This window comes from Tachyglossus aculeatus, chromosome X2, assembly GCF_015852505.1.
Source record: "Tachyglossus aculeatus isolate mTacAcu1 chromosome X2, mTacAcu1.pri, whole genome shotgun sequence".
In the NCBI taxonomy this organism is placed as follows: Eukaryota; Metazoa; Chordata; class Mammalia; order Monotremata; family Tachyglossidae; genus Tachyglossus; species Tachyglossus aculeatus.
Genome location: NC_052100.1, coordinates 30,439,397 through 30,461,149, shown reverse-complemented (window position 1 = coordinate 30,461,149; position 21,753 = coordinate 30,439,397). Strand labels below are relative to the sequence as shown.

At 45.0% G+C, this 21,753-nt stretch overlaps 1 protein-coding gene across 1 annotated transcript in view; it reads right to left on the bottom strand.

Annotated features, from left to right (window-relative positions):
• ZNF407 (zinc finger protein 407) overlaps nt 1–21,753 on the bottom strand; it is a 258,339-nt gene that overhangs the window by 192,348 nt on the left and 44,238 nt on the right. The window lies entirely within an intron of this gene.

Genomic DNA, 21,753 nt, shown 5'->3' with positions numbered 1-21,753 from the left:
CCCCTTGTGGGACAATCTGATCGCCTTGTAACCTCTCCAGAGCTTAGAACAGTGCTAGGCACATAGTAAGTGCTTAATAAATGCCATTATTATTATTATTATTATTATTTGTACTTCCCAAGAGCTTAGTACAGTGCTCTGCACACAGTAAGCGCTCAATAAATACGATTGAATGAATGAATGAATGAATTCCACGGGGCGTCAGAGAAACAAGCCTCAGAAGGAGGCATGGGAGCCAGCCGGCTCTCTCGGCCCAGAGACTCGGCTCAGGATGTTACTGCCCACCGTGTTGCCCCAACAGGGCCCACACCAGCCAGAAGGCCTGGGTTCTAATCTCAGCTCTGTTACTTGTTACCTTGGGCGAGTCACTTAACTTCTTTGGGTCTCAGTTACCTCACCTGTCAAATGGGGATTAATAATAATAATAATAATAATAATAATAGTACTTCTTAAGTGCTTACTATGTTCCAAGTACTGTTTTATGCGCTGGGGTGGATACAAGGTAGTGAGGTTGGACACAGTCCCTGTCCCAAGTAGGGCTCACAGTCTTAATCCCCATTTTACAGATGAGGGAACTGAGGCCCAGAGTAGTGAAGTGACACAGCAGACATATGGCAGAGCCAGGTTTAGAACCCTTGACCCTCTAACTCCCAGGCCCATCCTTTATCTACTAAGCCACACTATGTCTCTAAGACTGTGAGCCCCATGTGGGACATGGACAGTGTCCAACCTGATTACTTTGTATTTGCCCCAGCCCTTAGAAGAGTGCCTGGCACACAGTCAGCGCTTAATACCATTAAAAAAAATACCACAGTCTCCAGCGAGAGAGCCTCTTCTTGGATTAGGAGATAAGACAGGAGAACATGGGCAGAGGGAGGGCTGGCACTCTACTCTCCATGGCTCCAGGGGGCTTCAGTCTCTTGTTGAAGGTAGATGGATACCGAGCCAATGTGAGGCTTCCAGAAATTAACAGACCGTTTCATCATGTTCTTGATTCCCCCATCATTGTTCGGGACTTATATAAGGTAGGAAGCACTCAGGAGAAATGTAAAATCAGGAACGAAGCAGAGAAGATCAGTTCTGAGACACCGTTAGTCTATTCAAGGTTTGCAAATTCTCACAGACTGCCGTTGCTGACGTCTTTATTGTAACCTACTGCAATAACGAAGTGTCTGTCGGCCAAGAAGCTCGGGGCGGGAGTGGGGGGAGCGAGAGAGAGATGAGGCAGGAGGGCCAAGCCCACTTTTTCCGAGGACATTCTGGGAAAGGTTACTGACCGGGAGGGAGCATGTGGGTTCCAACACTCACGGAACTTGCAATCTAAAGAGAAGACAGGTTTTAGGCAGTCTGATCCTGGGCACCTTTGGATGAGAACCAAATCCTTGGTGATTTATAGCAGGGTATGCCAGCAGGCTCATGCAAACCCTCAGTGACCCATCAGACAAGAAAGGGTGGTGTGTGGGAGTGGTGGCCAGGGTGCTCTGGGCTCCAGGCACTGTATTCTGAACTCGTCTTGGCCTCGCCAATCACCTCAAAGACTTCCGGGCATCTGTGAAGAGCAATTTTCATGTTGACAGGTCTCTGTCGTCTGTCTCTTCTGATTGCTCTGGTGTTTCTGTCCCTCTGTGCTTCTCTATGCTTGTATGTGCTGACTGATGCAGCTGTTACATAGAAAACCTCTCACAAGCCTGGGCAACATCAACTATTTCAGGGGGGAAATCTTTGGCTGCTAAACTGGTGATTCTTACACAGGAAATGCAGGACATTTTGTGGTACTCATGTGTTTGCCTCTGTCTAGCTTAATACTAACAGCAGCCCCTCAGAAAATACAACCAACTGATTAACATTTTGTTATTCACACTTATGTCACTGAATGGCAAATAGCTAATGGACAGTCAGTAACCCTAAATCACGAACTAAGAAGTAGAGACTGCTTTTGCACATAGGCTTAAATGATATTTGTTAAGTGCTTACCATGTGCCAAGCACTATATTAAGCGCTGGGGTGGATGCAAGCAAATCAGGTTGGTTGTGGTCCCTGTCCCACCTGGGGCTCACAGTCTCAATCCCCATTTTACAGATGAGGTAACTGAGGCCCAGGAAAGTGAAGCGACTTGCCCAAGGTCACACAGCAGATAAGTAGCTTTACAGAAAAAGAAATACTCCACTTGCTGGCAAGGGGAAATGGCTGCAGTGACATTTTTAACAAGAACAGAAAACTAAATCTAATTGTAAAACTGTGTTGGGTGGTCAAAGAAGAGAAGCATCAAACCCGGCACTGCAGGAATTGGTGGGTCCTTGGTTCATTTGTAGGAAAAATACAATGGATTTCAACCCTTACAACTCAAAATCCCATTTCCAAGATTCTGTTTCTTTTAGACCTGAAAGAGTCTTTAGACTTGCTTTTTCAGCTCCAAGGGGCCTCTTTTAATATTAGTTTTCCTATTACCTGTTTAATAATTTCAGGGATTTATAATCCTATTGAAAAAATTTAAATAATCCATTTGCATACGCTGGGTGTAATTGTGCTTCTCCTGACTGCATATAACAGAGTCATAGGAAAACACATGATGCTTTGTTGATAGTGATATGACAGGATTATTACAGGAACCAATTATATCTTTTCATTCTCTTTTGCTTAATTAAAGCAAAAAGCATCACTATCTTTTTCAGCAGTAATCATGTGGAAGCTGTAGAGCACAGATACAGTAATTAACTTAACCTTATCACTTAACTGTATTGGGTCATTCAAGTGAGGCACGGTATCAAAAAGGAGAATCAATGCTATAATACTACCATCTTGGAGCAGTTCGGCGATTGAATAATGCCAACTGTAAATGGACAGGCTTTGTTCCTGCTTAGCTATGCCGGAGAAATGTTCCACCCCATAACTTTAATATGGCAGCTTAACCATTTAATCATTATACATTAATCCATTATCAATATCGGGAACATGTAAGTACAAAATTAGTTGTCAAGGTAATCAGATATTACAGATTTTTGCGCAGAAACGCACCATGGGAGGGATTTTATCTTAATTATACCTTTACAGAAAACATCTATTAGAGATGTGGGAAAGTTGCCACACGGGTTAGGTCCCGATAATAAAACCCAGCTTCTCGAAAACAAATTTGAAATCATCAAAGCCGTATCAAATTTGCACCTCCTGACTCTGCCCCATATTGGGGCTGCCGACTTTGCCGGATTTCCAAACCCACAGGCCAGACTGAGCCCAAGAGCTGGGCGTTGAAGGACAGAACCTACATAGGTGCATGCCATTTAACTGCCCTGATTTACTCGAGGTTTTCTTTGGATTCAATTTCCCAATAGTGGAGAAGGCAGCAATCTTGCTGGGAAAGCTCATAGCCTGAGGTCACCTGTTCACGGTTACTTGTTAGGCTTTAAACACATTTGTTACTTGGCTGAAGGATCAAAAACTCTGTTGCCACGACAGTATTTTGAGGTCCTTCACTTTCACCACGTCAGACACTAAATCATGAGGGACGATCAACCACAAATTCTCTGCGACAGGCCCTAAGCCTGCTGAGGTAATGTAGCTGACAAACTCTGATGTGCCATGCCCATGCACATTATGTTCACGGAACGGGTACATCTGGGCACCCTTTATGGCGATGCAGCAAACAGCCAATCATTTATTCCACTCTAATTAGCACACATGTAAATCCTCCCCAATCAAGCTCAGCACAGGGTTCCTATTGTGGCAGCCATACAGCAAGCTGGCAGGATGCAGGAAGAAAGCACCAGAAGGAAGTACTGGGGCTGATTTAAACCTGCCTTCACATCTCAGCCGGGCTGCCCGGTGTTGACGGTCACCAGCTCTCCCCTTCAAAACCCATCAGGGAGCATCCAGAGAAAAAGGTCACCGGGCCCTTCCCCGATTGGCCGGGCCAAGCACCGAGACCCTCCACGGGCTTGGGAAGCCGGCCTGAAGCGACACTTCTCTCTTGGCTCTCAGCACACCGCTGCAGTGAGCAAAAGGGCGGCTGAGTTTTCAAACGTGGACCTCTCTCAGTGGGGATGGAAAGGCACCGGTTTCCCCGACCGGCCCGGACCTCGCTTTCACTTGGAGAGGCCTCTGGCCCCCCGTCAGTGCCTCTCCTCTTGTCTTGCTTCAAACGAACTCTTCCTCTGAGACTGCCACCAGTTCTGTTACCCACAAAGCCAATTAAATGCATTTTGATTCCTCAACTCCTATAAATACCGGCACTTCGCTGAGAATGGGCAAAATCTCTGCCATCTGCCTGAGCCGGGAAGCCTGGTTTAACTATTGCTGAACTGTTTTATTGTGCAGACGTCCTAAACGCTTTTTTGTCTCTCTTCATGTATTTTTCAATACCTTCTTCGGCAAACAGTACCACAGTTTTCCAAATATTTGAGCCTGAGCTCAAACACATTTTCAAAATGCATAATTTAATCTATTCTTATTTTGAATATAACATATGGTTTTCCCTGGGTAAGTCTCACAAATTTTTGCATGGGTTCAACTTTCCATACATTTCCTTTTACACCAACTTATACACTTGTATCATTTATTTGGCAATTAGCAACAAGTGGCTTCAACGACACTGTCAAATTCAATTATCATTACAAAATTACTTTGACAGTAGAAATATTTAAACGAGTGAAGGGCTGAACGGTTGGTGTTTATACAGGCAGCTGCAGAAGGAACACGAGAAGCCGGGGATGAGAAGCGGTGTGGCCTAATGGATAGAGCACGGGCTCGTGAGTCAGAGGATCTGGATTAGAACCCAGATCCTGCTGTGGGACTTGAGGAAAGTCTCTGTGCCTCATTTACCTTGTTTGTTATCCTGAGCAAAACCTAGATGCTAATTCCTTTGCTGGGGCCCAATTCCTCGAGTGTGAGTGGCTGACTTGCACAGGCTACTGGGCCTGGCTCCTTGGCATTGGGGGCTGGGTGGGAAGCCAAGGGTTTTCCTGCTAGGGACTGGACAGCACGCACCTTTAGGCCATTCGGCAGCTCAAAGGCGTGATGGTGGCCGAATACATTTCCCAGTTCCCCCCGCCCTGCTCACAAATGATTAGACTTCTCTGATTAGGTCCCTGGGTTTCACTTTGGGGTGCCTTGCCATGGTAGCAGGATTCTAAGAGAATTTTAACACCCAATTAACAAAGGAGGTGTTTGGCTGGCACTCCGGGGGTAAAAAATTCCCCAAATCAATCCACTTCCAAAGGGTTGGAGCCCTTCAACTCATGGGAGGGAAGTGGAACACGCTCCTTCTGACTCAATGGCCTATGACCCAGGAAGCCCAAGAGCCCAGTGGCAAAGGGCAGTAAGGGAAATCTGGCTGCACAGACAGAGGAATGGGGCACTTCCCTCCATCTAGATAAGAGAGGTGGGGGTCCAGAGTTCACTTTGCACATCTGCATATCGGACATTATGGATGCTTGGGAATGAGAATTAGAGTGTTCTGGGCAAGTAGGCAGTGATGTTAAATCAGTTTGCAAATAAGAAAAATCAATATGACCTAAGCTGTCCTTGCCCCAGGAGACAGCAATATGTGAAACATGTTTCACTTACCAAGAACTCACACTGTTTTTCAGTTCAGGTGTTTGGGCAAATGGCTACTTGCAAGACCAAAGTCCCTCATGCCCCAGCTATATGACAGTCAAAAACAATTCAGTAGGACAAGTGACTTGACTGAAAGAACAAACTGACAAAAGAAAACCTTCCCTACTATATACAATTTCTGCTCTACAGTGCCTTAAATTAATTAATGTTACTACAGCATCTTCCTGGTTCTTCAACGGAATTTTATTATCGGTTTCAATAAGATATTGCAAATCATTTTTATCACTACTGTACCTTTGTTATTAAAAACAAGATTTAATACTCTCTGGGTTTTAATTTTTTTTTTTTAGTAAACTTTAAAGTTGCCCCAAGATAGTGAAGAAGCAGCTACATTGTGTCTCCAGAGAGCTGAGTGTCCATCTTTGGGGAAAAGCAGAAGAAAGAAATAAAACGCATACACCCCACCAGAAAAAGGGACACCGCTGGCCACCCGTTCTCCCTCAACCTCTTTCCATCTTCTAAAAATGTGCTCTCACCCTAGTAGCCTGTTGAACACTCCATGAAAAGTGTGGTCATTTCAAAGTAACGAAAAGACTCAAGGGGCTAAACTAATATTCATGGTTAACGTGAGGGTTGACGGAACAAAGAAGGGCTAGGCCTCTCTCAAGTATGCAAAAAATATTACGGAGCCAAGATGTCTTCCAATACATGACACTAAAAATATCCTTCATGCACGATAGTTAATTTGGGTTTGACTTCAAAGGATGAGCTGGGTAACATCCCAGCTTCCATCCCACTACTGGACCCTGTCCTGTTAACTCTCGGGTAGTTCAGTCGGCCAGCCTTGCCGTAACGGTGCCCACAACGAGTCAAACCCACTAATCCATGAACGGGCACATAGGTAGGAGACTGCAGTGGCTGGGAGACCACCTTACAGACTGACATCTGAACCTTCAGGGCAATGAGACTAGGTCTCCTCTACACACCTTTAGGTGAAGGATTAATCCACCCATGTCCAACTCCCAAACACGGCCAGGAAATCCATGCTAATTATTATTATTACTACTAATAATAATAACAATTATGGTTGTTGTTAAGTGCTTACTATGTGCCAGGCACTGTACTAAACACTGAGGTGGATACAAGCAAATCAGGTTGGACACAGTCCCTGTCCCACACGGGGTCCACAATCTCGATCCCCATTTTGCAGCTGAGGTAACGGAGGCCTAGAGATGTGAAGTGAACTGCCCAAGGTCACACAGCAGACAAGAGGCAGAGCCAAGATTATAGCAAATTTACACGTTATGGCAACTTGCTATGTTGCTTGCTTATAGCAGACTTGTACGCCTCATTCTGCCACCTTACTTCAGTGCTCACTGGAGGCAAAGACCAACCCCATGGTCCTAAACTCTGCACCATGGAGCACTAGATTAATGATGATGATGATGGCATTTATTGAGCGCTTACTATATGCAAAGCACTGTTCTAAGCTCTGGGAAGGTTACAAGGTGATCAGGTTGTCCCACGGGGGCTCACAGTCTTAATCCCCATTTTACAGATGAGGGAACTGAGGCACGGAGAAGTGAAGTGACTTGCCCAAAGTCACACAGCTGACAATTGGTGGAGCTGGGATTTGAACCCATGACCTCTGACTCCAAAGCCCGTGCTCTTTCCACTGAGTCATGCTCTCCAGGGCGTGGGTGGGCTGATTTTTTAGTATGTCAACTGAGGGATCAACAGTCAATATCGAGTGCCTACTGTATGCAGAGCACTGCGCTAAGGGCTTGGGAAAATACAATGGAATCAGAAGACAAGATCCCTGCCCTCATGGAGCTTACATTCTAGTGTACTCAGTATTTCTTTCTATAGGGGAAAGCCCGACAGGTGTGCACACACATACACATATACTTCATCATCATCAATCGTATTTATTGAGCGCTTACTGTGTGCAGAGCACTGTACTAAGCGCTTGGGAAGTACAAGTTGGCAACAGTAGGGCTACAGTAGGTGTGCAGGGAACATCAACAAATGACATCTTGGATACTGAACCAGGGGCTTTCTGTGTCTACGACTCAGACACAGTGTTTCTGGCACACACACACACACACGTACGTAGATGCATACACACACAGTCTTCTTGGCTCACCCTTGCACTTGCAAACTCACACATACACACACTCACGGGGTTTCTGGTACACATGCATAAACACACATACACAACGAGGATCCTCAATTTTCCACACCCATATCAACACTAAGTTTCACAAGAGCAGAAATTTGGTGTAGTTGCCATTTAAGTAGGACCTCCGCCAGTTCCACATCAGTGGGTCATAAAATTCTTCCATTAAACTAATACCAACTGGCAATTTAGGACCGGTCACTGGGGTTGTGTACATATCACGGATTTGCCAAGTACAAATCGAAGTATGCGCGTTCATATGGTGCTGAATTTCTTGAAAAGGAATTTGATTCTTTGTTCTTTGGATGGAAGTGTTTTTAACCTCTGCTGAGTTGTGAAGGCACTCGAAATCTCCTGTCCCTGATTAATGTTTTAATTCAGATGAAGCACTTCAAAAGACTCCAAAATAGCCAGCTTTGCAGATTGCAATTCAAACATAAAATAAAAGTAAAAGTGTGAGCATTTTTCTTGACTGCATTGTTACTGTATTAATTGTTGGTCTTGGTAATGTAGCTTATTAGTTTTGCATAATTTAGGTTTTAATTCATTGTTTAATTTTTAATTAAGTAGTCTTTTTCGAGATGAGCTTTCTGTTCAGACTTGAGTTGGCCGCCCAGCCGAGTCGGTATAAAACACCCCATGGCAGGGATGCCCAGCAGGCCAACAGTCTAGATGGTTCCTACATGATCTCAAATACAATCTTTTTTGCTTATACTGAGGAAAACAAACAGCAGTTTTAATGTGCCATTAACATTTCAATAATTTAGGCTGTTAGACAAATGCAAGAAAAAGGAAGGACTGGTTCATAAAATGCAAAGAGAATCACCCCCCTTTCCCTGAATCCTGTCACATTTTAACCAACAATGATGCCGTTTGTTTCAGGATGCGGCACTTGGTGTGGGAAGCTAATTTGAATCTTATTTTCCTATGCAACTCCTGGCACCTGTGGCAAAGGAGAACGGCTCCTCCTGAGGAGGAGGGAAGCTACCCGTGGAGAAAACTGGGGAGCTAATGTGTACTCCAGCGAGCAGAGAAAGCCCCCGAGGAAATCTTCACTTTGTGTCAGTGTAGGAAGCGAGGTGCCTTGTGTGCTGTTAAACGGAAAAGTTATCAGAGCCATTAAGTGGTCCCTGGCACACTCTTTAAGCTGCCTCTAAAGAACGGGGCTCTCTGAAGCAGCACTGTATCTGCACAATATCAGAGCTGGTGGCTTTTTCATGAGGAGCCTTTATTACAATAAACCCAAGTAGCTTATTTGCTTGATTCAGTGTTCTTTCCTGCTCCCTTTATCTTCTGTTTTGCGCATTACACATCCTCCGTAAAATGAAAATAGATTAGAAAGGTTGCGCCGGAGAGCAGGAAGGTGTGACGAAAGCTAGGGCTGGTGAGATATTTTGTGATTGGAAGGGTCTTTCCAATCACCTCATGGCTGCTCTCCTCATTCCACAGGATCTGGGGCCACTGGGCAGAACCAAAAACCAAGTCTCAAAAGGCCACAGTCGGCTCTACCGCCCAGCCAAGCCAAAGGCTGTCAATGGGGGCAGTTCTCCTGGGTAGGGGTGGGATGGAGGAGGATGCTGAAATGTCGCAACGTTCCTTTATATACACTCCTGAGTGAGTACTCAGCCCATCAGTCTAGAGGACCGGGTGGAGGGAAGGCTTGGCTCCTTGCTCTGAATCGGAACCTTCACTTGTGAAAGGCAGCTGCCATTTAGAACTAAATCATACAGAATGCCAAGTCTGATTTCCTTACCTAGGGAACACAAGCTGAACTTACACCCATCTCCTGGGACGAGTTTTCTTTATTTAGCACCTTTAGCTCTTTATTCACATTGCAGGTGAGGAAATCAGCAAAGAATAAAAGCCAAATTCCACAAATGATTCTACAATTACACTAGAAGCCCCCAAAATACAATGGGGGAGGAGTAGGAGTTCGTGGTTGTTACTGAGATGCTTGATATATCTGGCAGCACTGAGATTTGGTAAAGGGAAGAAAATTAATGGGATGTAATGCTTCCAGGCAATGCAAAAAACAAGTCTGGCAGTGCAAAAGGGTTAGGGGGAAAAGTGGGGGGGAAGAGAGAGAGAGAGAGTGTGTGTGTGTGTGTGTGTGTGCGTGCGTGTGCATGTGCATGTATATAAGAAGATAGGTATGTAGTCTGGTCAGGGCCGTGGGCCTCACATTGGCCTTTTAGTTACTTGTACCTGTAGGAAATCTTCCCCATCAGTGGCATAGCCTTAGAATACAATGTAGAGTAGTATACAATTATTTATACATCATGTTTTCAAAGACACACAAACACACACGAGTAGACACACATCCCCTATGGAAAGAACCTAGGATGGATGCGCAGTGCACTGCTCTGGGAAAAACAACATAAAAACTTGACTGAAAACAGGAGGACCAAATTCCATACTCACATCACAAATTTGTAGTTGAGCATCTCTGTGAGCCACCTGAGCAGGATGAGGAAGGGAGCAGGGAGTGATGGATGAGATTGAGGGAGCTGGAAAACTGTTTGGTAGTAATAGAGGGCGATTTCCAATATCTTCACACAAGCACTGCCTGAATAACTCATCAGGACGAGAGGGAGAGGCTAGGTCTTTGGATAGGATGAATGGCTGTTTTCTGGAACTAGTCTTACAATGCGCAAAGAAAGATGATATATTAGAGGTGATTCTACCTAATGGACAGGAACTAGCACAGAAAGTACATGTGGGAGACCTGCTCTGTAATACTGAACCTAATCCAATTAAATAAACATTCTTACAGGGGGCGGGAAGCCACAATAAAACCCCAACACAAGAACACTTCATTTAGAAGCGATAACTATGATAAAATGAGAATATTGGGGGAGGTAAAAGTTTACAGGATCGGGTAAATAATAATAATAATAATAATAATGGCATTTATTAAGTGCTTACTATGTGCAAAGCACTGTTCTGTGCACTGGGGGGGTTGCAAGGTGATCAGGTTGTCCCACGGGGGGCTCACAGTCTTAATCCCCATTTTACAGATGAGGTAACTGAGGCCCAGAGAAGTTAAGTGACTTGCCTAAAGTCACACAGCTGACAATTGGCGGAGCCGATATTTGAACCTATGACCCTCTGACTCCCAAGCCTGTGCTCTTTCCACTGAGCCACACTGCTTCTCTCACGCTGCTTCTGGAGTATACACTGCTGAAGCTGAAATTTTTCTGTGATTCCTGTTAAAAATGTTACCAACAAAAGCCCAATCATCTTATTTTTCAATGCCTTTTTCCTCCCTTTTCTAAGTCCTTCATCACGATGCAACTCACATGCATTGATAATATTTCCAAACTTCCCTTTGTCCTCTCTTGGCCATTGTTGAGAAGTTAAAAATTCATGAACCACCGGACTGCTGCATCACAGGACTCTTCTGCACATTTTCAATGACCTTAGACCCGACACAAGGGGGTAAGTTGCGGCTGAACCAAATCACCATAAACCTTCTGAAGCTCCTGATCAGGATCCCCATGGTATCGCACTCAGTGCTTTGTCCCTTTTTCTATACCCCTCAAGCCCCAGATATGATCTTCTGGGGTCCGGGTCCTCGGGGTTCAAAGGCAGGGTAGATAGGAAGCCCACCTGGAAAAGAAAGCACTCCCGGGGCGTAGGATGAAGACAGTGTGAGGGACCCCCTGCCAGATGTGTTCCCAAGGGCACAGCCACTCTCCACCTCCTCCTCATGGAAGACAACGACCTCAGCAGCACAACATTGACCCCTTTAATAGGCAAAATGGGAAAGTGCAGAAAGGGATGAGATACTTTCATCTGATTCCCTGCAATCAAAATGGTAAAAATTTTAATGATCTTAAAAAAGACCTTTTTATTAAAGAATTGATGGAAGAACAGGTCAGTCCTATTATCCTTTTAAATTAATAAAAAAAAACCTGATCTCTTAAAATTCAGAAGAATAATGTATATTTAAAGTATTCTATAATTACTACAAAAGTATTAATTAACAGTTCAAAGATGCATAAGTAGTGAGATGAGGAAAAAAGCCATCTACTGACTATAAATATAAGTTAAAAAAAATCATTTTCCTGGCATCTTTGTAACTGTGTGATGTTAGGTGGGTCATAACATTAGTACTTTTCTTTGAAAACCTAATAATTACTAACCTTTTTAATTTTTAAGCTGAGTATTGACTTTGTAATAAATGGGTGTAAGTTCAATCTCATAGTCAATTCCAACTCTAAAATAGCTTCTTTTTGAGCCACACTGACCATTAGTATTAATTTACTGGCATTTTCTTAGGTATGACTTTAAAAGTAGACTGAATCATCTAACTGCATCTTAGTTAATGCCTCTATTCTTCCCAAGTTAGACACACAACTTGCTATGTCTACTTGCTAGTTATCACAAACTATTAAATGAAATTACAATATTTCTGTAACCTGTGAAATGCATTACTAATTATACTTTTCCTTAACAAGATATTTATCTTTGAACATGAACCCCCAATACACTAAGTAACCCACACAAAACAAGGTAAATGGTTTAGATTAGGTCCGATCATGTGGGAAGAGGCAGTTATGAAATGACCTGTATTTCAATTAAATTAAAACTGTTTCTCTTCTGAAATGACTGAGCAATACTGACTTTTTGTCAAGTCCACCAAGTTCTCACAATCGTGCTCATTTGTCCACGTCGCTTTCATGGACCAGCAGCTCTTGCTCAAAGTAAAGCTGTCCCTCCCATGATACTGGTGGGAATGATCAGATGTTCTAGAGTACGCACAACTAGCTCCCTAGTCCTCAGACCCAAACCCCAGAATCCTGAGAACGTAAGCCTGGGATACATGGGAGAAACTGCAGCAAATTCCAGTATTGAACCCCTCCCTCCCACTTCACTTGATGTAGCCACAAAGATGTTTCCCTGCGAGAACAAAAACACTGCTCAGAGAAACAAGCTGATGAGAAATATCACCTGCAACCTTGGATAACAAGGGGGTGTTCCTGGAGGCTGCCTGCCCCTGTAAAATCAGGAGGGTCGCTGGAGACTCCTGGCCTGCCTCTGCTTTCCATCCACCGGTGGCTTCCATTTGCCTGTCTTAGACCATTCCATTCCTTAGAGCAGTTTTGTAGCACTCTGCCCTGGGTTTAGGACATGACAACGTGACATTCACCTTGGGGCTGGTTGTGAAAGGCTCTGCATAATAGAAACCAGCCGGCAGAATGCCCACCGTTCCTCTGGTGCTGCTCCCATATTCTTCACCAATACCGGAAGCCACCCCCTCCCGACCCCTCACATCTTACTGAAGGGGCAGGAATTCTCCGCTGACACATCGCACCAAGGAATGTTCTTGAAAAGAAAACAAAAAAGATTAGGCAACTCTGCCTTCTATATCTAGAGGACCCGGGGATGTAGGCAGGCTGTGGGCAGACAGGCAGACAGATAGACAGCCTAGTTGGATAGAGAAACAGCAAACAAGCTAGACAGACAGAGCATATATTGAGATGGAGAGAGCCAAAGGAGAGAGAGGGAGGATGGAAATAAAGCCCAGGAGAGAGAGGGGGCACATATTGTCCTGTCGTTTCAAAGGCCATTTCCACTGCAAGCTAGACCAGTGGCTTTTCATACTACAGAATGTGGGTGCACAATCAGACAATGGGTATTCTCTGATTATTGGCCGTGGAACTCTTAATCAGGCTCTTTTACTCAGTCCTTTCTTCCTTCGTGACTTCACCCCGCAACTGCCCTTAGGGCCGGTCCCCAAGGTGAAGGCAGCTAGCAAGTATCCCACAGAGGGCTCGGAGGCCTCAAGGAGCCCAGTCACCAGCAGTTCGGCTTTGTGGAAATGGCAGATAAATGGCAGACAAATGACAAATGGCCCCTTCCTTCCTCTCCCCCTCGCCCCCCTCTCCATCCCCCCCATCTTACCTCCTTCCCTTCCCCACAGCACCTGTATATATGGATATATGTTTGTACATATTTATTACTCTATTTATTTATTTATTTTACTTGTGCATATCTATTCTATTTATTTTATTTTGTTAGTGTGTTTGGTTTTGTTCTCTGTCTCCCCCTTTTAGACTGTGAGCCCACTGTTGGGTAGGGACTGTCTCTATATGTTGCCAATTTGTACTTCCCAAGCGCAGTGCTCTGCACATAGTAAGCGCTCAATAAATACGATTGATGATGATGATGGCAGCAAACCTTGTGACTCCCCGGCCCGTGCCCTAACCCCATGCAGCAGAATGAGCACTTGAGGTAGATAAGTAATCATCAGGTTGGACGCAGTCTACTTCCCACGTGGGGCTCTCAGTCTTAATCCCCATTTTACAGATGAGGGAACTGAGGCACAGAGAAGAGAAGTGACTTGCCCAAGGACCTACAGTAGATATGTGGCCACTAACCTCCTCATTGTACCTCATTCTCGACTGTCCCGCCATCGACGCCCAGCCCACGTCCTCCCCCTGGCCCGGAGTGCCCTCCCTCCACACATCCGCCAAGCTAGCTCTCTTCCTCCCTTCAAAGCCCTATTGAGAGCTCACCTCCTCCAGGAGGCCTTCCCAGACTGAGCCCCCTTTTTCCTCCCCTCCTCTCCATCCCCCTGCCCTACCTCCTTCCCCTCCTGACAACACCTGTATATATGTTTGTGCAGATTTATTACTCTATTTATTTTACTTATACACGCTTACTATTCTATTTATTTTGTTAATGATGTGCATCTAGCTTTAATTCTATTTGTTCTGACGACTTGACACTTGTCCACATGTTTTGTTTTGTTGTCTGTCTCCCCCTTCTAGACTGTGAGCCCGTTGTTGGGTAGGGACCGTCTCTAGATGTTGCCAACTTGGACTTCCCAAGCGCTTAGTACAGTGCTCTGCACACAGTAAGCGCTCAATAAATACGATTGAATGAATGAACAAATGGCAGCAAACCTTGTGACTCCCAGGCCCGTGCCCTGTCCCCATGCAGCAGACAAATGGCAGCAAACCTTGTGACTCCCAGGCCCATGCCCTGTCCCCATGCAGCAGACAAATGGCAGCAAACCTTGTGACTCCCAGGCCCGTGCCCTGTCCCCATGCAGCAGACAAATGGCAGCAAACCTTGTGACTCCCAGGCCCATGCCCTGTCCCCATGCAGCAGACAAATGGCAGCAAACCTTGTGACTCCCAGGCCCATGCCCTGTCCCCATGCAGCAGACAAATGGCAGCAAACCTTGTGACTCCCAGGCCCGTGCCCTGTCCCCATGCAGCAGACAAATGGCAGCAAACCTTGTGACTCCCAGGCCCGTGCCCTGTCCCCATGCAGCAGACAAATGGCAGCAAACCTTGTGACTCCCAGGCCCGTGCCCTGTCCCCATGCAGCAAACAAATGGCAGCAAACCTTGTGACTCCCAGGCCCGTGCCCTGTCCCCATGCAGCAGGCAAATGGCAGCAAATCTTGTGACTCCCAGGCCCATGCCCTAACCCCATGCGGCAGACAAACGGCAGCAAACCTTGCGACTCCCAGGCCCGTGCCCTAACCCCATGCAGCAGACAAATGGCGGCAAACCTCGTGACTCCCCGGCCCGTGCCCTAACCCCATGCAGCAGACAAATGGCAGACAAATGACAAATGACAAATTGCCCCTTCCTTCCTCTCCCCCTCGTCCCCCTCTCCATCCCCCCCATCTTACCTCCTTCCCTTCCCCACAGCACCTGTATATATGGATATATGTTTGTACATATTTATTACTCTATTTATTTATTTATTTTACTTGTGCATCTCTATTCTATTTATTTTATTTTGTTAAGTGTGTTTGGTTTTGTTCTCTGTCTCCCCCTTTTAGACTGTGAGCCCACTGTTGGGTAGGGACTGTCTCTATATGTTGCCAATTTGTACTTCCCAAGCGCTTAGTACAGTGCTCTGCACATAGTAAGCGCTCAATAAATACGATTGATGATGATGATGATGACTGATGCTGTGAACCTGCCAGACGTCACAAAGCCAGTGAAGTCCTTATGGTGCCTCCAACTCTTAAGTAAATTTAAATCAATCAATCAATCCAACAATCAACGGATTTTACTAAACACTGACAGTGCAGAGCACTGTACTAAGCATTTGGGAGAGGACAATATAAGAGTTGGTAGGTGTGGGCCCTGCCCACAATGAATCTACAGTGTAGAGGGGCTGAGGAAGGGGTAAATATCAAGTGCTTAAAAGGTGCAGAGTTACGTGCCTAGATGATGCAGAAGGGAGAGGGAATTGGGGAAAAGAGAGCTTAATCATGGAAGTCTTCTTGGAGGAGGTGTGATCTTAATAAGGCTTTGATGGTGGGGAGAGTGGTGCTCTGGCATATGCATTCATTCATTCAATCGTATTTATTGAGCACTTACTGTGTGCAGAGCACTGTACTAAGTGCTTGGGAAGTACAAGTTGGCAACATATAGAGATGACAGTCCCTACCCAACAGTGGGCTCACAGTCTAGATGGAGAGGGAGGGACTTCTAGGCTAGAGGGAGGTTGTGGGAAAGGGATAGGCAGCGAGATAGACAAGACTGAGGCAAAGTGAACAAAAAGTGGAATGTATGCAGTTCGGGGTTTATTGTCCATGAAGAAAAAGGTAAAGTAAGATGAGTGAGACCTTGAACTTGCGGGATCGCTTCACTAAGCTCTTAAGTGAAATACCTTTTTGCCAACAATGGCAAACTGACAGGGTACAGATATCATCTGCATCTCTACACAATCATCCAATGATTTGGATGAAAAAGGCCCCAAAATTCACTTTGGCCTCAATCATGCAGATAATTTGCCCAGGCCCAGCCAAGCTACAGGTTTCATGAGCAGTCAAGACAGAGGGGAAATATTTGCTCTTCTTGTACCAGCTGTCTTGCACCGTACAATAGTTTGCAACGGGCAAGTTTCTTTCACCTGTGCAGCATTTTAGAGAAAACGATTTGGCCCATATAACAGCTAAAAGTTGAGGAAACTGGGAACCTTAAGTTTACGAGATTATCAATGCTGACAGTTGTACAAAGTCCAGTGACTGTCCCTATTCCACTCAAAAGAATTTGTGCTTGAAGGTTCAATATAGAAATACAATGCCAACACAGCATATGTAATCATCCCCATCAGAAAGGTTTCCTTAATGCACATATCTGGCCTGGGTGGGGTGCAAGAAAAGAGCATTGCGGAACTATAAAACTGCTGGAAATTGGCACACAGGAATGCCATCAGGCAGCACTGCATTGTGCTTCTGATCCAATAACAGTGTATCAGTTCATTAGCATTGTCCAGGGAACTCACTGCAAGTGCCTAAAGTTCCAGGGAACTCACTGCAAGTGCCTAAAGTCCATTGTTGCCACATGTTTTGTGGAAACCACGACCTTTATTTAAGCAGTGACAAATGGACTGGTACAGATCCAGAGACAACAAAACAGACTGCTTAAATGAGCTTTAGAGGCAGAAGTCAATCACTAACCTTCTAGACTGTAGCTCATTATGGGTAATTCTGTTATATTGTACTCTCCCAAGCTCTTAGTACAGTGCTCTTCACACACTAAGTGCTCAATAAATACAATTGATTGATTGATAACCCCCACAGTGCCCTGTTTTAATTGTTTTTCAATCTTTTTCCTCTGAACTCCTGCTGACAACTGAAACCACAGCTGACACCACCGGATTATCTGTTGACAGTGGGGTTTTCAGATGGTAGCAGGAGGGAAGTATATAGTACAGTAGTTTGGGGAACACGTTCATTGCTGGTACAGGACGAATCTATGGTGTTTATCCAAGTGATCCAGTGAGGAATGAGTAGCTGGTTCTCTATTCAATTTTTCCCATTTCACCTAATTGTTGGTAAAAGGTATGTCTGGTAAAGGTAAAAGGTGCCTCTCTCCCGTGAAAAAATTCCCTTGAGTGAATCTGAGATTGAAAACGCAGTGCCTTGTCAGTGGCTCCTGGGTTCGCTAACCAAACTGTGGAGTAAACTCTTTCTTTGGACCAAACTAGACTTTTATCTAAAAGAAAAGCCTGGAAACTTTTGGAAAAGTCAGACTTAGTTGCTCAGACTTAGTTGCTCCAAAAGAATTCTCTTGCAAATTTCACAATCCAGACAATCTCACACCAGAGAGTTCAGAGGAACAAAATCAGCTCTGAACCATGAAGGGGATGGTATCGGAGAAAACAGTGTAGCATTAATCACCAGAGTTCAATGATTTCCCCAACCAAAATATCAAAGCAAAATAGCTGTCAAAGGCATAAACTAAATCAACTTCAAATTGAACAGAAAATTATTTCCTATTTTCCAAAGGTACTGATTTGGAGTGATCTTAAACCTCTGGAAAAGAATTCCTCAATTTTCAAAAATTCTGAAGCCTAATTACAAGTAATTATAGCTTTTCATTTTCAACATGATGAAATAATTTGATTCTTTTTACAAGAGGTCTGGCTTAGCTCAAAATAGACAAGTGCTTCTGCATGGAGTTAGTACACAAAGACGATAAAGATCATTCATTCCCAATAGAAAATGAGGGCTCCATGTTGGCCATAAATCATAAATGTGGTATTGAAGCAAAAATAGTTTGTGTGTTCTACAAAAACCACTCATTCATTCACTCATCTGCACATGACTGAGATAAAGTAGTCGCAGTCCTGGCTTTAAAGAATCTGAATGAGGTCACAGAGTAAATGTGCAACATAACCACAATCACAAAATTTGGTGGTTGTGAAGTACGCTTTGGTTAGAAAAGAAGAAAGGGACAACATGCCTTTCTTGCACTTCTGATTGGACAGAGGATCCAAACCCAAACCTGGACCCAAAGCTGCAGTTACTGGCAGCTAAACATTCGTTTTCAGGGTCTAATCCCATTGCTGGTTGTTACTCCAGAATTTTTGTTCTGTTTCTCTAAGAAGAAAAACAAAAGCTACTGAATCACACAATGTGTTCTTAATTGCAAAGGCTGAACAGAATCATGAAATGAAACAACAGTTGCCTGTGATTCCTGACACCTGTAAATACCCTCACCACCCCAAAATGTGCACAGCTGCAATTTCACCCCGCCTCCCCTTTTTGGCTTCATAGAGGAACTTTTGCTGATGACTCCATTTTAGGGCCTTGTTGGACGTTATTAGAACCCAACCTCTATCCAGCGATTTTCGACTCTGACCTCCAGCACCTGGTTACCATTATACCTTTAGAAAGAAAAACTGGTAGGTAGTTCAGCAAGGACACTCGCTACCCACAGCCAATCACAGAACAGAAGTAGGCCCAGCTCAAGTCCTACGTGCAGCCTGACCAAAAAAAAAAAAAAAATCCCATCAGACGGAACTCAAATGGCCCTTCTGTCAGTCACTTCACAAAAATAGCAGTTCTGCCAGCTGCGGAAAACATGGTTTCTGACTCACCAGGATAAAGGCATTGATTGCTTCTTATGGAAAACAAGGACTCGTGTGTTTGCTTAATAGTACTTAATTACGATCAGGGACTGCTGAGCTGGTGATAAAAGATTTGTAGGCGGGGGAGTGTGTGTGCACATTTTGTGAACCCATGTATATGTGCACCTGCGTGTCCACTTTTGTGTGAGTTTGCTTGTTGGTTTCAATGTGTGTATACGTGTTCGTGTACTTCATCCAACTTCTGGTGGAAGATTCTCGGACAAAAGGCCTCAATTCCACAGCCTGTTTTCATTTTTCACCCTGTTCTGCAGCAGCAGCAGTGAAAGCAGTGATAGCAGTGACAGCAGCAGGAACAGCAGCAGCGATGACAGCAGCATTTATTGAGTTTCTTACTTGTGCCTACTGGAGGCAAAGTATAGGGCTAGTCCCACAGGGAGCCACAAAGAAGAAAACAGACCCAATCACTGCCTTTACACAGCATCAGTCCCCAGAATGAGCAGGAAAAACATAAAAACACAATGCATATTTAGCATATACTCAACTCATTTTAATTTGCACAAACTCTGAAAGTTCTATATGAATGGATATTATCATTCTGAGAGAACAGGGATGGATATCGCTACTACAACCCACTTTGCGCACTTCACTCCTCTCATGCCAACCTACTCACTGTACTTCCATCTCGTCTATCTTGCCGCCAACCTCTCACCTTCGTCCTGTCTCTGACCTGGAATGTACTCCCTCTTAATAATCCAACAGATAATCATTCTCCCCACCTTCAAAGCCTTATTAAAAGAACATTGCCTCCAAAAGGCCTTCCCCGACTAAGCTCTCATTTCCTCTTCTCCCACTCTCCTTCTGCATCACCCTAGCACTTGCACACTTTATTCACTCCTCCCTCAGCCCCAGCACATCTATGTACATATCTATAACATATTTATATTAATGCCTGTCTCTCCCTTTAGACTGTAAGCTCATTGTGGGCAGTGTATGTGTCTACCAACCCCATTATACTGTATTCTCCCAAGCGCATAGTTCAGTGCTTCACACACAGTAACCCCTCAATAAATACAATTGATTGATTAACTTACTATCCTGTCAATCCAATGTTTAAACAACTAGGATTTGCCTAGACTTGTTTTCATTTGATGAGGATCTTCTCTCAGCAGAATGGAACCTCCCAACTGGCAGAAAACAAGAAACAGTGCTGGCTGGCTAAGCTGTTGGCCTGGCTTCAGTGTACACATCAGCATCACCCACTGCTCAACTGGCTTCAGGATGGTGGGATCTTGGAAAGATCCCCAGTGATAGACAGCGGCCAGCTGAGTTCTACCCAAGGGAAAATAACTGAAGCACTCGACTGCCACCAAAAGCATGGCCTAGTGAGGAGGGAAGGAAGCTGGGAATCAGAGGACCTGGTTCTATTCCCAGCTCTGCCATGAATCCTCAAAAATCTCCAGTGGCTACCAATCAATCTGTGCATCAGGCAGAAACTCCTCACCCTGGGCTTCAAGGCTGTCCATCACCTCGCCCCCTCCTACCTCACCTCCCTTCTCTCCTTCTACTGCCCAGCCCGCAACCTCCGCTCCTCCACCGCTAATCTCCTCACTGTACCTCGTTCTCGCCTGTCCCGCCATCGACCCCCGGCCCACGTCATCCCCCGGGCCTGGAATGCCCTCCCTCTGCCCCTCCACCAAGCTAGCTCTCTTCCTCCCTTCAAGGCCCTGCTGAGAGCCCACCTCCTCCAGGAGGCCTTCCCAGACTGAGCCCCTTCCTTCCTCTCCCCCTCGTCCCCCTCTCCATCCCCCCATCTTACCTCCTTCCCTTCCCCACAGCACCTGTATATATGTATATATGGTTGTACATATTTATTACTCTATTTATTTATTTATTTATTTATTTTACTTGTACATTTCTATCCTATTTATTTTATTTTGTTGGTATGTTTGGTTCTGTTCTCTGTCTCCCCCTTTTAGACTGTGAGCCCACTGTTGGGTAGGGACTGTCTCTATGTGTTGCCAATTTGTACTTCCCAAGCGCTTAGTACAGAGCTCTGCACATAGTAAGCGCTCAATAAATACGATTGATTGATTGATTGATTGATTGATGTATCTGCTGTGTGACCTTGGGCAAATCACTTCACTTCTCTGTGCCCCAGTTACCTCATTTGTAAAAGGGGGATTCAATACTACTACCTTCTACTTTGACTGTGAGCCTCATGTGGGACAGGGACTGTGTCCAACTTGATTAGCTTGTATCTACCTCAGCGCTTAGAACAGCATTTGGCACAGAGTAAGTGCTAACCAGTCCATAATTATTTAGTTAAGTCTCCAAACTTAAAGCTCTTGCAGGCCACCGTGCTCGCTCGGCCACACAGAGCCCAGTGGTTGTAAGTTCCCTCCAAATTAGGAAGACTAAGCTACCCGGGACCAGACTGGCACCTCACAGCGGGCTGTCCCTGGGGATTTTCCCTGGAGTTGGGCAGGAGGGCCAGCAGAGCGGAGCAGACAGCAGGGAGATCATGAATCTGGCTGAAGGAAGGAAGGGAATGAGGTGGATGGGCCCAGTGTGACTGGGTCCACTTGCTTAAAGAAAAGAAACATTCAGTCGTTCCCTGAAGCAAAACGTTCTAAGTACCATTAGCCCTTTAAAAAGAATTCCTGGAATTGAGGG